General features: G+C 36.5%; 1 protein-coding gene and 1 long non-coding RNA gene across 6 annotated transcripts in view; both read left to right on the top strand.

Annotated features, from left to right (window-relative positions):
- The window catches only part of tsnare1 (T-SNARE Domain Containing 1), a 147,648-nt gene that overhangs the window by 12,485 nt on the left and 120,134 nt on the right, over positions 1-15,029 (top strand). The window lies entirely within an intron of this gene.
- LOC145547644 (uncharacterized) lies at positions 6,761-7,609 on the top strand. The gene is made up of 3 exons (XR_014083942.1): positions 6,761-6,912; positions 7,001-7,119; positions 7,250-7,609. It is a non-coding gene; the product is annotated as an uncharacterized LOC145547644 (long non-coding RNA).

The raw sequence follows: 15,029 nt of genomic DNA, 5'->3' as shown, positions 1-15,029 counted from the left end.
GTTCTTACGTTCTTGCTTTATTTATTCACCAATTAAATATAAACATATTTTAATGAAATAAAATAGCTACTGCAGTGTACGCAGAGCATTACAAAAACGGCTCTCAATGAGGCTTCAGCACTATAGGACTTGGTCAAGATCCGTCCAGAAGAATCGGATCATCCATGAATGTCATATTACAATATTGCACTTTGGTCACAGCGTTGTCCCATATCTGCGACATGTCAGTCAACACCTCCACACAGTAATTCAGAGCATGAGTGACAACTTTTTTTCATCGCAGATGCAACATGTGTTTCAGTCAATACAGCTAGCTTTGCTAGCATCACGTCCACGGAGTTTACCTTTCTTTAAGCTTTCCTTCCAAGTGACGTTAAAAATTGGACGAAGTCCCGTCTGTGAAAGCGAAGCGCTGCTGATTTTACATGTCGCCATATCTTATGATTTATGCAGCTATTATATTACTGACGCTCAGAGGAAACCGCTGCGCATGTCTGGAGCTCCGCGTGCGAGTAAAGGTGGAGCCGATGGGTGACAACAGACACTAAGTCACGTTATTGTTTGGATTTTACGGCGCCACCTTAAATCCCTGAACTTCACATTTTAACGGAAAAAAAGAGCAATGCGACTTGGATGTAACGAGTAACGGGACAGTTTTGTAGAAATGTAGTTAAGTAGAAAGTAAAGATACTTACTGTAAAATGTAGTGGAGTAAAAGTAGAAAGTATCCATTATTAAATCTACTTAAGTAAAGTACAGATACACGAAAATTATACTTAAGTACAAGTACAAGTACTTCGTTACTTCCCACCACTGGTTATTAGAGCACACTAGCATGCCAAGACCACTGCTTCTCTCCACATGTGTTCTTCCACTTCTTCATGCAAAAACTGAAGAATATTCAGTAACACAGTCAGTTTAGAATTATTAATATTATTTCTATTTGCTAATTTAGCAAATAGAAATAATTTAGCAAATAGAAATGCTAATTTAGCAAATAGAAATAATATTAATAATTCTAAACTGACTGTGTTACTGAATATTCTTCAGTTTTTGCATGAAGAAGTGGAAGAACACATGTGGAGAGAAGCAGTGGTCTTGGCATGCTAGTGTGCTCTAATTTGAGGAACTTTAAATGGTGAAAAAGATTTAATTTCAAAACAAGCCAAAATCACAAACTATGTCTTTTTTTTAAATGTAACCTATATCTTAAATACACCTTAAGAGATTCTCCAGGCTACCTTATTTTCCAGTACAGTAATTGTGGTAGTTTACTCTTCCACAAAATGTCTTTGTACCATTCATAAAAGAGAGTATTCTGTGTAATTGCTTTTGAAATGGTAAGTTCTGAATGAACAGATTGTACCTGCAGCAAATGTATTCTGGCATCAAACTCTGTGTCTGACACCAGTCATATTATTATGCTTCAGTCTTAACAATAAAACAATGTTCTCTAGTTATATCTAATTTCCTTCCAGAGCATGAGGTATTTATGTATCTCATATAAATACCCATGACATCCTTAAGCCTACAGTAAAACATTACTGTAGGTATAAGGGTGTAAAAAACCCAACCCTATGGAAACATGAAGGCTGTTTTTTTTTTCTTCAGAACAGGTCATGCTAAGTTCTTTGCAGGATAGAATGCTCTGCAAAGAAAACCCCCAGCCAGGTTGGAAATGAGAGTGAGGGACGTTGGGGGAAAGGAGAACAAACCTTTCTTAGAAGCAGATTAAAGAGAGGAATTAGTAGAACATTGAATAGTTTCCCCACAGGACCATCATCTGCTCACTGTGACATTTGTATGCATGTGAGGCAGCAATGTCACCTGCCACTGGTGGTCCAATAAAATAAGTGCAGAGAGGGCAACCTCTCTGGTTCTTTCAAACAAATGAAAGCAGCACAGTGTTCCAGCTCACTGACTCAAGGTCACCTTGAGCATTCTTGTTGAATTCTGACTCTCAGTGTTACTGATGCTCATCAAGCTGAAAGGTGTGTCTTGACACCTGCTTAATCCATAAAGACACAGATGGTGTTGTTTCTAAGGTTAACATGAAAAGATTGTTTTCAGGCAAATTAAGCCCTGATCAGTCTACAATTGTGGCTTTTCAGTTGTAAAAGCAACAAAGTGTGAGTAAAAGTCAGCAGATTGTGGCATTAAGAAAATGAGTAGACATTTTTCCCATGGTCATGTTTGGTGAGAATGCTTTTACAGCCAGCAGTTATGGAGTGATCAAAGTGGGAGCTACAAACACTGAGCATGCTGCCTCTCCCAGCATGGCTGCAAAGCTTAACAAAGTAAACAGTCTCACTCATCATAACTGAACAAAGTTATGGCTTCCATGGCAAAATGCAAGAAGATGTATGCTGCTGCTTTCACTGCACTGAACATGAACATGCAGGGAGTTGTTTAAAGGTAATCTTAGTAGGTATGAGATCAGCTCTCTACATATGTTCCAGACTAATAATCTTAGCAACAGTTGCACCAGAAAGATGTCAAATCATAATTTCATAAAACAACATGAGATTTTACAGACCATGCTAAAGGATTCCAGCCTTACATTTTGGAATAAAATCTAGTAGACTGTGGTAAATGTTGACAGTCATTGTGCATAAATCTTATATTCATGCTGTTAATGATTCATATGAACAGTTCTTTCATCCAGAGCAGTATGATCACATTAAAACATTCAGCAACAGTTATCATTGAGAACAAGAATCAGGTGGACAAGTTTTAATTTCTTGTGTGATTTTCTCTAATCAATGGCAGATTATAATTCCATATACCAGTGATTCTTGAGAATAGGGACAAAACAGGTCCTATGGATAAAACACAAAATTTGAATAACATATACACAAAATATATTTTTTTCAAATATCTGACTAAACTAATCTGGGTCATGTGAGCACAACAATGTATATTTTCCTGGTGTCTACTGAATTTTTTATTTTATTTTAAACATTGTAGTCGGTAGCTGGTGTCTTTAAAATCCCTTGTCCTGGAGCAGAACTCAATAAATTATAATAGTTTAAAACAATTAAAGAAATACTAAAATTATATATTATGACAATTAAGTGTAAGTAGTCATATGAATTATTATAAAAGTATCAATAAAGTGAATGAAAATCATTTTTATATATTTTCCAAATCCATTGAAATTTGTCCCTAGTTTTTGTCAACACCGTCAGACATGAAAAGAATGTAAAAAAATCAGGCATTAGTGGGGGGCACCTGAACTTCTGAGGACCCATGACCTCTTCTGTTCTCTTTCTTTGCTAAGAGGGCTAGTTAACTCTGGTTAGCTTATGTTATTCTTTAGCTTTTTCTTCTATTTTATTCCTAAATTGCTCGTCACAACCATGATGTGTCAACTCCATAACTGACAATTTACAAAACTTTGATAAAATTTTGTGAAATAAGAGCTTAATCTTGGTATACTGTAAATATTTCATGGGCCTGATGAGCTACAATATGGCCTCCTTCAGTATAACATCATGTAAATTGAGGTAGTTTGGCACTTTGTCACGTCCGTCAGATGTCAACCGTCAGAGTTTTTGTGACTCTTTCAGTGAAATTGTTGACAAATCTCACTTAAATGTTCAGTTAATTCATTATAATGTATTTTACATAAATTGCATTACATCACATGTATCAAGTTATTCACTTTACTCACTAGTTTGTCACCACCTTCAGTTCTGTGTCAACTCCATCATGCACTGTCAACTTCGTCAGATGGACTTTCTGTTGTTTTTTTGTTTTAAATAATATTTATTTTGTTTCTTGAGAAGCATTTGTCTGTAAAATGAGTAAAAATATCACCAATAGGGTATTTTAAAATCATTTTATATTTATTTTTGTCAGATGATGATGACAAAGTTCTGGGTCATGTCGATTAAAAATTAAATTAAAAAAAATGTTGCAACTGGGAGCCTGCACCTTAGCATCTTTACATTTCGAAAACATTATTTGTCATATTTGCATACATAAGGTTGAGAAATAATTCAAAAAATTTGAAACCCATTTTGTCCCTATCCTCAAGAATCACTCATTCAGAAGCATGTATGCAGTTAGAATATTTTAATAAGGAATGCTGAAGGTACCAGCAGTGTCTTGTAACATAGAAATGCCACAGTCTAATATTTCCCTTTGGAGATCATGACTGATTGAACAAAAAGCACATATTGACATTACCAAAAATAATAGACATTTCTGGTAAAGATTTAAATCTTTAGGACGTACCCAGGGGTGAAAGTAAGGGGGTATGGCAGGGTACTGCGTACCCCTAAAAGATTTAGCGGTGGTACGCAGTACCCTCAAGAGAGGAGCGGCTGTCTGCTGTAAAAAAAATAGATGGATTCACTGTCGAACCGCGAGTTATTAGTTTTTCAAGAATAATCTAAAACACGACTTTATCAGTTAATAAATAGCTTTTTTCTCATTTTATATTGTTTCTGAACTGTTCGTGCTTTGTAGAGCAGGGCGCAATATGTCGATCGCGGAAGGTTTTGAGTCGATCTCGACATTAGATGACAAACTGAACGCCGCCAGGACGCTGAGAGCAGCACGTCCTCCTCTGGCTCCTTATCAAAACGTTCGTAACTTTATTAAAGAACAACAACAACAAAAATCAACAAAACGTCTTCAAATTAATGACCCAACAACAATAATAATCTCAGTGATAATTGTTTCAACAAGGTGTTGCGCAATTCTGTGCGTTTCGGTTTCATTACCAAAATAACGAGCAAAGCAGGAGTTAAAATGAACTCATCAACCACCGCTGTGTTCGGGGGAACGCTTTTTAATGATCGCAAAATAAATATCAAGTCTGCAAACTTAATATTGTAATGGACTGAATGTTATGTTTTTGACTGAATGTTATGTTTTTAACATAATCTCGGGTCGGCTTGCAGGAGGTTGCTATAGCAACGGCTGTGCTTAAATGACAGAGAGAGACGGAGAGTAAAAAGGAGTGAATGTGCACAGAATAATGAAGAGAGATATTCAAGTTATATAAAAGTAAAGTTATATTAGTAGGTGTGTGTGTGAGAGTGTATGTTTAGTCAGAAATATTATAGGAATTAGGTATGAAGTATATTCGGTAGATCATCACGAACCACACTCCATACCAGTAAGTGACGGTAATGCTACTGAAAGTTTGTTGCCAACCGCCAATAAAAACCAAGAAGAAAAAGAAGAAGAGTAAAAAGGTGCGAGTGGTTTAGAGTTGATCACCTGTTCAGTTTGTTTTACCTTTGCTGTGACTCATCACAGCCCCTGTAGTTTCTAAACATTCAATAAACGACAAACTTGAACTAATTACCTTTGTGACTACACTCTTAGAAATGGCTGTAAATTTACGGCGGAATTCCAGCAGTAACATACTGTTATTCCAAAATACGGTAGGATATTGTCAATTTGATGTCTTCTTCTCTTGTCACAATCAAGACTGACGACTGGCAGTAAACTACTGCAAAATAATTGTACAATACAGTTTTTTCCTAGGCAAGACATTTTACTTGTATTTGCATCTTAGAGAACCAGCATTTAAAGACAATATTAAACTGAAAGAAAAAACATACTTTCCATAATAAATCTTTTAGGGAATAAATCAAAATTTACAGAGCATAATCAAAAGTGTTAGATTACCAGTGTTGGTGTTGTATGTTAAAAATACAATGTTAATTAAACACTTGTTTAGTCAAATTCAAAGATAGGTTTGTCAGTTTCCCTAAAGAGATGAGTTTGATAAAGAGTTGCTCCCACAATCGCAACGTATCTGTGACGTCACGTGTTTGCCCTGGAGACAGCAGTATGACGTCTTGTCTGGAGGAGCTTATCATAACAAGGTAAGTTCCCCAAATCTATTAAAACATGCTCTTTTTGTTCTCTCTTTAATGTATTTATGTAATGTAATGGTGATGTATTGTCTCAATGTTCGTAACATTGAGACAATATACCAGACACCCTGGGTGGACAAACATTGTGGCAGACTTTATACTACAATGTTTGCTGCGTTTACACTGTTATGTATTCTGTATCTCAATAAAGATCTATTAAAAAAGGTAACTTTCATGTTAAGATCGTCATGTTTTTGATTTTGATTATTTTTTATGAATGCATTAACTTTCTGTTTGCGCAAGAGTATCAACTTATGATTAACATAAGTTTATTTTTTTGGATATGGCGGTATGACTGTGCAGTTCAGGAGTGCCCAAGTCCAGTCCTTGAGAGCTGCCATCCTGGAACTTTCAGATGCTTCCCTGCGCCAATTAACACACCTGAATCAAATGAAAGGCTGGTTAGCAGGTCTGTTCAGAGCTGATCCTGGTCTGTTGGAGTAAAGATGCATCGAAAAGTTGCAGGACGGTAGCTCTCGAGGACTGGACGTGAGCACCATTGGTTTATTATTTTTGTTAGCAGCTAAAGCTAGCCAAGCAGGTGTAGCACAAGGTGCCGGGTGGTTAAACGAACATTAAAACTGTCAGAAAGGCAGTTTGAGTTAACATTATTTAGCTGCCGAGTCGTTTTCTTGAAGTTTTCGGCTATAGACGGCATAATGGGGAGAGTGGCTGTGCTGGACCGGTGGTTTGATCTATGTGATCAAAGCTAAACCAAAATGATTTTGTCTTTATAAATAATAATGATAATAAATAATGACACATTGGCTGACTTTTTTTTTCTTCATTATTATGTCATGTTGGTGACTGAAGCCTGTTATGATGACTTCAACACATTTTTTCTGATAGGTTTGCAGAAGAAATGCTGTCCAGAATGTTTCTATAAGCTGACTAATTTTTATTATGCCTAATGTCTGAGTTGTGTTCATGGTAATTATTTCTGACATTTTTATGCTTTATGTTGTAGGTGGTGAAAAATGCTCTCCAGGGTAAACCGGGTGGACAAAGTCTTTTGGTGGGTCTGGTTAGTTTTTGCTCACGTCTCTTTAAAATGTTTATTTATTATCCTAATGTTTCTGCTATTTATCCTGTTGTTCCTCCAGGCTGGGAAAACCAGCCATTCTTCTATTGGTTCATGTGCTTCGTCCTACATCCAAAGGCCACAAGAAGAATCCAAAACAGCTCATGTCAAACTGTGGACCATGTTTTCAGATATGTGCAGGTATGTGGTTATTATCCTACTTCTTTGTAGAAGCACTTTCTCATTGGCTTTGTTTGCTATCTGAATGTAGCTGTGCTGCTAAATATATTTAATAATTTTTATTATTCGTCGTCTTATCATTATGTCAAAGATGCAAGCCAGTGTTGAAGCCTTCCTCATTGCCATGCAACCAGGACAGCCCTTCCTCCTGCATGTTGGTGAACACAACAGCAGCACCAAAGACACTTCATCATCAGTGATCACAAGATTATCCAAGATAGCTATTAATGAACTTTCAAAGCACACTTCACCTTCAGTGCAAAGTACTGTGAATTCCTCTACAACGTCTGTAAATTAATCCAGCCTACAGTTTTTAACATTGATGTGACTTACACAACAATTGATGAGTTTAAGATCCTTGCTTTTACTTTACCTGGCAGAGTGGACAGTCTTTATTATGATGATCATTTAAATGCATACTGTATCAATGAGAGGATTTGTTTTATGTTCTTCCAATTAAGGACTTGGTTTATTACAGTCCCTGTGGCAAGCAGTTTTCTGCATGGTCAGCATTGAAGGCCATATTGTCTTTGAGAGGGTCCAGCCGACATTCCAGACAGGACAGCGTTGTCCATCTTCTACATCTTCAACCTCCAATATCAACATGAGGCAGCCAAGACTTTGGAGTTCATTCAATTGTAAAACCATTCCTATGATTTTTTTTTACAATGAGCAAAATACAATGACATGGTTTAAAAGTTTTAAAGCAAGTTATGATTGACATTTGACAAAGGTGGTGTTTTCTCTTTACGTAATTAAAAACAGCTTTTATTTATATATTGTACCAGCTGTATTCAGAATGCCACACTATTTATATTCTCAGAAATGTTCCCATTTTTGATTTTGTTTTTTAGTCGCTTCATTGGGATTAACCCAGAAAGGGGCACAAAAGCCGGTCATGGGAAAAGATTGGATCCAAAAGATCCAAAAAGATTTGAAAGGCTATTCAAAAGAAAAAGTGACAGTCAATGTTCAGGTTTCTACCCTCATCAAAAACCTGATGAACTTTGAGTGGCATCTCATTCAGGTTAGTTGTTGTCCTTTTCTTTTCTTTGAAATATTTCTGTTTCCATATTATTCAGGATCTAAATTATATTGTCTTTTCTTTTTCCATGTTGGAAGGTGCCTGATCTGCATCTAATAAAGTAAGTGCCACTTGGACTCTTGAAAACCATTAATAGTTCACATTTTAAAACCCTGTTAATACTAGAATTTCACATTATTTCAGCCATGTTGAATTTTAGATTTTGGAAGTCCTTTTTCATTGATTTGCTTAATGATAACCAAAGCATGAATATTTCTTTAAGAAGTGTGTTTTTATGTTCATAAGATTGTAGAAATTACTGAGATAAACCCAGTTTATGTCACTGTAAACTGAAAGTCTTCAATTTTTATTCCAGTGTTAGTGAAACTATATATTGACTTTGAAGGCCTATTTTTTACCAGTTCTCAGAGGAATAGTTATGCGTTATTCGTTTTAAATGTTTGAATATACTGGAAATGTATGTGGTTTGAGGCATAGTGGTGCCTTTAAATAAAAATTCTGTTCTGAAGGTTACTGCCAAGAAAACTGTAATGCTACTTTTTAAAGTACAGTCTTAGTTTTACCATAGAACATTAATACCTAACCCAGTGTAACCTTCTTAGAAGTGCTGCAATTGGTGCAGTTCTAAAATGCATAATCTGCATAATCAGAACTTCACATAACACAGGGTTAGGGATGTGATACATCCTCTTCAGGATTAATTATGGTCAGGATTAATTACGGTACAGCTACTGTGCATTTACAGTAAACTACATCCTCTTCTGTGTTATGTGAATTTCTGATTATGCAGATTATGCATTTTAGAACCGCAGCAATTGTAGCACTTCTAAGAAGCTTACACTGGGTTAGGTATTAATGTTCTATGGTAAAACTAAGACTGTACTTTAAAAAGTAGAATTACAGTTTTCTTGGCAGTAGCTTACTCATAAAGTGAATGCAGTAGCAAAACTAAATTCACAGTAAAAATACTGGAACGCCAGTATTTGAAGGTATATTTACTTTCACCACTGTATTTTACGGTGGCCAACAGGTACAAACACCCAGCAAAGACGAGAAAAACGCATGCAACAAAAAAGAGATGCAAACAAAAAATGCTGAAAACAGAAGTGATCCAGACCACTAGGGGGAGTCGAACAAAGAACAGCTGTGTCCGAAGTCACTTCCATCTTTAGGTCCTCCACGAGCGGAAGAGAAGCTGTAGCTTACTTTTTATTTATTTTTTATTTTATTTTTTTTTAGCTGTAGCTTTCAGCTAGCTGCTTAGCCTCTACCGTGGCATTATGTTGCTTAGTAACCGTGACAATGTGTATCACACAGCAGCGAAGGAAAACAAAAAAACAGGCTCGGAGTATGTTTTTTTTTTTTTCTCCTGATTTCTCTATTACTCTTCGCCTTTTGTAATAAAGGCTGTTGAATATTTTAAAAATCTGTTAGTCTGATTCTAAAATGTTTAAACACGTATAGCACATTTACACAAGGAATGTAAGCAAAGAATCCCTTTTCAAATACTCTCCAAATCTCAGGTAAGACAATACAGTTTATTAAAATTATTATGTTTTTAGGCTTAACTTTAATCAGTCAAACCGATTTGCTCAGGAATAAATGAAATATTTTAGTGAACCAAAATATTCCAACTAGATGTTACCTGACTTAATATCTGTGTTTAACTGTCATTTGGGAAAGCCCAAATGAGTCAGGTGTTCTCCCGGGGTATACTAAACCTGGACCAGCTGGTGGCAGGTGAGGGTAGCTGGGTGTTAATATGGCGGGAGCAGACGTCTCCGAAAACGTCGGACAGATATTGCAAATAGGTGATGCACTGATGAACGAACCGAGCAGAAATGTGAGATTTATACATCTATATTCTTTCCTACAAACATTGTTTAAATCATGTTGTGTCACGGCTGCTAAGCAACATAACGCCGAGGTAGAGGCTAAGCTGCTAGCTGAAGGCTACAGCTTCTCTGCAATGCTCTCTGCCTTCGCAGGACCCGTCTTCCGTAGACCGGGTCGTTTCTCAAGCCCATGAAAGAATGAGCTTGAAAGGATGCAGACCCTGAATTCAGACACAAAGCTCTATTGGTCTGTAACATTTATTTTTATATATATTTTTTTGCATCTCTTTTTTTTTTGCGTCTTTTCTTTGTTTGCTGCGCGTTTGCACCTGTCGACCACCGTAGTATTTTAACGATTCTGTATTTTAGTTCTGCTGGGGTCCATATGGTTATGTGTATTTGTTATAAGTTGCATTGTGATCACTGTAATGTGTAGAGTGTTATGGAGTTCCCCTATCTGACTCTACTCGCATGTCATGGACCTGTCATGTGGGCGAAGGGATCAGGGGAGCGGGATCTGACATCACCGGAAGAGCGGACAGTTCAGTGTGTGTTGGCAGTGAAGCTATTCAGTTGAGTATAACGATTTGTTAGAGGCGCGAGCTGCAGCCTAAGGAATAGCAGCTTGCTCTTATTTCTAATAAACCCTGTTGGCGGTACTACCTCTGCTGTGTTTTGGCGTCATTACAGCATTTAAAACTTTAAAAGGTAATTACAGGATTGAAAAGGTACATGTCCAGTAAAATGCTGGTATTTACAGACGCCAGCTTTTTTCATTTTTTTTTTGTTGCTTTTTTCTGAACGGTGAAAAAGAAAAACTGCCGTCTGTAGGTACCAGCATTTTATTAATCGTTCTTTCAGAAAAACAGTAGATTACCGTTCTTTTAAAAAACGGTAAACTACTGGCAGCTATAGACGCCAGAAGTTTACCGTTCTTTTACAGTATCCATACCGTACTTGCATTGACGATAATCTGCTGTCAGGATTAATTACGGTACAGCTACTGTACATTTACAGTAAACTTCTGGTGTCTATAGCTGCCAGTATGTTACTGTAAATTTGCAAGATTATTTCTTAGAGTGTATACGTCATTCACAACAAACATCAAACACGGTAAATATGTTTCATTAAGTATTTAACAAACAAATGGCTTCTACCGCAATAATTATGTGAAATTAAAGTAATTGTCTAATATAAAAAAATTGTTTGGTGCTTTGAGGTCAGAGTCTGAGGCTTTTCCTTTATTTATATATATATATATATATATATATATATATATATATATATATATATAAGAATTGCCTCTTATTTAGTGGAAATATTGATGTTGATGAGACTTTCTCCAAAATGATAACCTTTTTCAACCTTTATAGCTTCACTGTTGAAAATGAGGCTTTAACATTCACAAATGACATTGAAATAAAATCCAGTCCAACATCTGGTTTGAGGTGATTCATCTGGAACCTGTTGGAGGAAAAATAACCCAACTTCAGAAGATGAGGTTTAACTTAACAGAGCTCTGTGGTTCCTCCTGTCAGGATGAGGAGCTGCAGGATCTTCAGAACAAACAGGTCATGATGCTGGGCTACTGGTTATCTCTCTGTCTGGACGCAGGATCAATAGAACCAATTTAAAAGCTAAAATGAATTGTTATAAACCAGACATGGAAAACTGGGATGCCCTCCATGCCATGATGTTCAGAATTTAGGTCTCATGGCATCTCAAGGTGTCAACATTACAGTTGGTTTACTGAGGGAGGAAATACAGCTTTATTTTGTAGCAATTCAAGAGCTACCAGCTTTTATCGCTTCGCAAAAAAATTAATCATCACAGAAACTTCAAAGCACACAAAGATATATATATATATAATTTTTTTTTTCTTGTCATAGTACCCCAGGAATTTAAAACTACTTTCACCCCTGGTTATACGTTATTGGAGCCACAGCCAGTGGTTTGGTGTCACTACGGCGAAAAAGTTAAATGCATTTATCTGCTTTTTGTGTGATGGGATCTGGATTCCATTAGGTGAATATTAACTAAACCGCGTGAACATGCGGCTAAATAGTCTATGTTGGTATGTTTTGACGGGTATTTTGGCACACAGGATCAATATTAAAAGCTAAAATGAATGGTTATATGTCAGACGTGGAAAACTGGGATGCCCTCCATGCCATGATGTTCAGAGTTTAGGTCTCATGGCATCTCAAGGTGTCAACATTGCAGCCAGTGGGCTGAGAGAAATACAGCTTTATTTTGTAGCAATTCAAGAGCTACCAGTGCATCTTTCCAGCTAACCTTAAATCAGCTCTCAAACCAAGGTCTTAAGGAGATGCTAAACAAATTTTAATAAAATGTTAACTGTTATATTTAAAAAAGAAATAATAAAACAGTTGTCTCCTAAAATGTGAGCAGAATAACTGATGTCTTCCATAAAGATCAGGAATGGTTTCTGGCATTTTTCTGATCAGAGCTACATGTCTCCTGCAATCAATTTCATAATGAGTACCTCCCATTGATTGCCAACCATAATGTGATTGACTATTCAAAACATTTAAGTGAAGTCACATTATCATTTAGTGTAATCTACTAATTATTCCTTGAATAATTTCAGCAAACAACTAAACAGTTTTTTTTTCAATGTTTCATCTAAACTTTGAAATGCATTCATTGTCCTCTATAAAAAAGCATTTCATGTACATCAGCCCAACTCTTACATGACCAACCCAGTCCCCTCTAAACCACCTCCCACCAGCTGTAAGGTAAAACAACTTCTAAACTTGTAATATATTTTCTCATCACAAGTTTTTTTTTTTTTTACATTTTCAATACGATGAAAAAATACAAAAAAATACAACTTTCATTTAGTCTGACCCTACCATGATTGCTTTTAGAGCTTGAGGGCACAGAAATGAATGGAACAGCCAAAGATGAAAGAAGTGCCATCTTAATAAATTCAGATATTCATTTTTTTTTTTTTTATCAATTTCTGTCATCTATGTAAGGAAGCATCCTTTCCCTCACATATAGAGGAAGAATGCTGGGTATAGTATTCCAACCAGCAAAGGAAAGGAAAGGATGGATATATTTGCCGTATAGGTGACACGCATATAGGCACAGAGGTTCAAGTTAACCTCTGTGCCTAAGGAACAGTTCAGCAGGTAAAATTTCCACAATAATAGAAATAAGGATGGGAAGTCAGTTTTGAGATGTGACTGAATTTTCACTTAAAAAGAAATGTAAAAGCACTCTTGAAGTATGAGTCAGAACTGCAGCCCAACATTCTGTCAGTCCTCAATATCTTTATTTTACCACAGTTTTATACAAGCTAGTGTAACACAATGTCCCTAATGTCACTTTGATGCTGTTTCAGATGAGTTTTGATTTCTTTTCATTTGAACACATACTGTGCTTTTGTTTTCTCACCTAAACAATGCATCTTCTTTTAGTTGAATTGTTATATAATTATATGCTCAGAGTCCAGATGAATATAATACCCTGTTTTACTCATGTTGTTACTGAAGTCTTGAGAAGCATTGGAATGTGACAAGCCAAACTAGATCCATTATAAAAATCCCTTTTAGTCAAGACTACCCATTCCTCCCAGAGTCCTGAAAAACTGCAAACATAATGGACTGGACTGAAAACCTCACCAATAGCATTATGGCCAACAGTAAAAGCTAATGAAAGAAGATGTGCATCACGAGAACATGTTGCAGAATTGATGACTCTGTAATTCCTCAGCACTTTTGAGCTATGCCTTCTGTCTGACAATAAATCCTTTCCTACAAACTCTTCCAGGTTTGGAAAACTTCCCACAATTAACATTTTACTGACCTAATTTCAAGATGAAGCTGAACTGTGTTGTTATAGTAGTGCATTAACAATTCAAGGACACAAATATAACATCCATCCATCCATCCATTTTCTTTACACCCTTGTCCCTTAGTGGGGTCGGGAGGGGCGCTGGTGCCCATCTCCAGCTAACCAAATATAACATCAGTTTGGATTTTTTGGGGACATTTTTGAGCTGTTTTTGTCTTCACAATGTAGTTGTTATACATATACTGTGAAATTAAAAGCATATTATAAACTTGCAATATTGGCGCAAAATATAATGCATAGCATAGCAAGAGTTGGTGAAAGCAGTTAAAAATCTATTTTTCATACACAAAATCAAATAATAGTTATATATGTGAGAGCTTAATTAAAAAAAAAGACAGGACTACAAAGAACAGCTTGAATTTGGAGGCCTGTTGCATTCCAAGCGCAATGCATTCCTGCTTTATAACGTTTTTACAAAACACCAGATGTGACTGATGTATCATCCTGATGGAGAAAACATTGTATTTTCTTTTTCAGAATCGTGATCTATTATATTATCATTTTTTTGTAACAACCAATCTTTGTTGATATAGGTTAGTTCATAGATGACAGTAACTCTGCAGATATACAACCTGTAACATTATTAAATACCTCCCACCACAAAACTCCGTATAGTTCCGTCTCCATCCAAATTCTTCCTCTTGGAAACATTCTTGTCCTTGTCACTCTTTTCATTAAAACGACTGAAAAACTCTCACATACCTATGATGCTGCCAGTTGGCAATTCCACCGCCAACTTTCTAACCATCTAAGGCAGTGGTCCCCAAACATTTTCCTGTGAGGGCCACATAACTTTTCCCTTCTCTGGTGGGGGGCCGGAGTCAGTTTGTAACAGAAAAAGTGTTGCACGTTTATCACCTGCGCTGCCAGAAATTGTTGACGGGGGGAGGGGGGGGGGTTCAACAATTTCTTTTTACCCAGAAAGCACATGGACAAAAACCGCTAGTGAAACGGTCACTGGGACTGACTAGTATATTCCATTGAGGGAAAGTAACTTTAAAATATGAATTCCTCATATGTTAACATAAAGGCTTGTTTTGAAGTATAAGCTGCTACTTCAGGCGTTGCTTCGAAGAACTCGACCTGGAATGCGGCGTTCATAACAAACA

Source organism: Poecilia reticulata, chromosome 16 (assembly GCF_904066995.2).
Source record: "Poecilia reticulata chromosome 16, P_reticulata-male-v2, whole genome shotgun sequence".
NCBI lineage: Eukaryota > Metazoa > Chordata > Actinopteri > Cyprinodontiformes > Poeciliidae > Poecilia > Poecilia reticulata.
The sequence above is the reverse complement of the archived record's forward strand: the minus strand, read 5'-3'. Positions and strand labels throughout refer to the sequence as shown.